A 1,558-nucleotide genomic window follows, 5' to 3' on the forward strand; every position below is an offset into this window, starting at 1 on the left:
ATGCATTTTTCTAAGTGCTTTATATTCTGTGTTCTGAGTGTTCAAAACTTTATTACTTCCATGCTACAAATGAAGCACAGAAATTGACACAAGCTTGTATTAGTTCCCACAGCTAATAAGCAGATAAGTAGTGAGAGGCTGAATATAGACAAGGAAATTCAACCAATACAACTACTATTAAAATCTATGCACCAAATACTAAAGCTTATGATAAAGAAATTGAAGAATTCTAATGTCTTCAGTCCTGAAAATTATTAAACATGCAATCAAGATGTATTGATAATTATTGGCAACTTTAACAAAATAAAAGTTGGAAACAAAGAGGAAGGAACGATAGTTGGAAAATATGAGCTTGGTGATAGAAATGAAGCTGGAGGTAGCATGATAGAATTTTGCAAGATGAATTACTTCTTTATTGCAAATAAGTTTTTTAAACAATTAGATACGTGGGCTTCTCCATGAGGAATGCACAGAATTCTCCTTAGAGACAAAGATAGTGAAGCTTTGTCTCAGATACTTTGGACACGCCATCAGCAGCAGCCAGTCTCTGGAGAAAGGCATCATGCTTGTTAATTTGGAGGGGGCTCATGCAAATAGAAGGCCCTTCTGTCTCCCCTTTTGATCCCTTGAAGCTTTCTACTTTTATTATTTTCCACTTTCTTTCAGATTGAGTTTTGTCTGTTTTGTTGTTGGGACCTTTTCTTGTATGATTTTCTATACGAAAAATTCACAATAGGGAAGTCTATAGAGAGAGTAACTAGATTAATAGTTTCTTAGAGTTACGATCAAGGAGCTTGGGAAGAATCAGGGAGCTAATAATAGTGAGCATATGGATGATAAAAATGTTTTAAAATTATTTACAGTAAAAAAATTCACGATTCTTCTTAATATATTTAAACCATTGTCTTGTATGGCATGTAAATGAGATGTCACTAAAACTGTTTTTAAAAAGTGACCTAAAAAAAAGTCTGCGGTTCCGGAGATGCGTGCAGGCATTCAAAATGGTTCAGCGTCTGACCTACCAGCGTAGGCTGTCCTGCAATACAGCCTCTACCAAAACTAGGCTGTCCCTGGTAACAGAATTGTATACTTGTATACAGAAAAGGTTGGGAAGCCCCAAAATCTGCATGCGGTGTGTGCCCAGGCCGACTTCGAGGGGTCCCTGCTGTGAGACCCAAAGTTCTCATGAGGTTGTCCAAAACAAAAAAACCCGTCAGCAGGGCTTATGGTGGGTCCATGTGCGCTAAACGTGTCCGAGACAGGATCAAGCGTGCTTTCCTTATTGAGGAGCAGAAAATCCTTGTGAAAGTGTTAAAGGCTCAAGCACAGAGTCAGAAAGCTAAATAAATTCAAATGGAGCTTGTTTGAATAATAAATCAAATGATTTGTTCTTTAAAAAAAAAAAGTCTGCCAAAGTAACTTAAAGAAACTCCTTTGTATTTATTTGTTTTTTCAGTTGTTACTTTATGTCTGATTTTAATAATTAGAAAACCAAGGGGGTGGCACAATGTTCGTATTCCTCTGTGACCGGAACCTATCACAGAAACGGTATAAGGGT

The 1,558-nt window shown here is 37.0% G+C and overlaps 1 pseudogene; it reads left to right on the forward strand.

Moving 5' to 3' along the window:
- Positions 1-1,001: 1,001 nt before the first annotated feature.
- On the forward strand, positions 1,002-1,347 carry LOC105978713 (annotated as a pseudogene).
- Positions 1,348-1,558: the final 211 nt, after the last annotated feature.

Source organism: Echinops telfairi, unplaced genomic scaffold (genome assembly GCF_000313985.2).
Source record: "Echinops telfairi isolate 266 unplaced genomic scaffold, ASM31398v2 ScPeMD7_7469;HRSCAF=8507_1, whole genome shotgun sequence".
Classification (NCBI taxonomy): domain Eukaryota; kingdom Metazoa; phylum Chordata; class Mammalia; order Afrosoricida; family Tenrecidae; genus Echinops; species Echinops telfairi.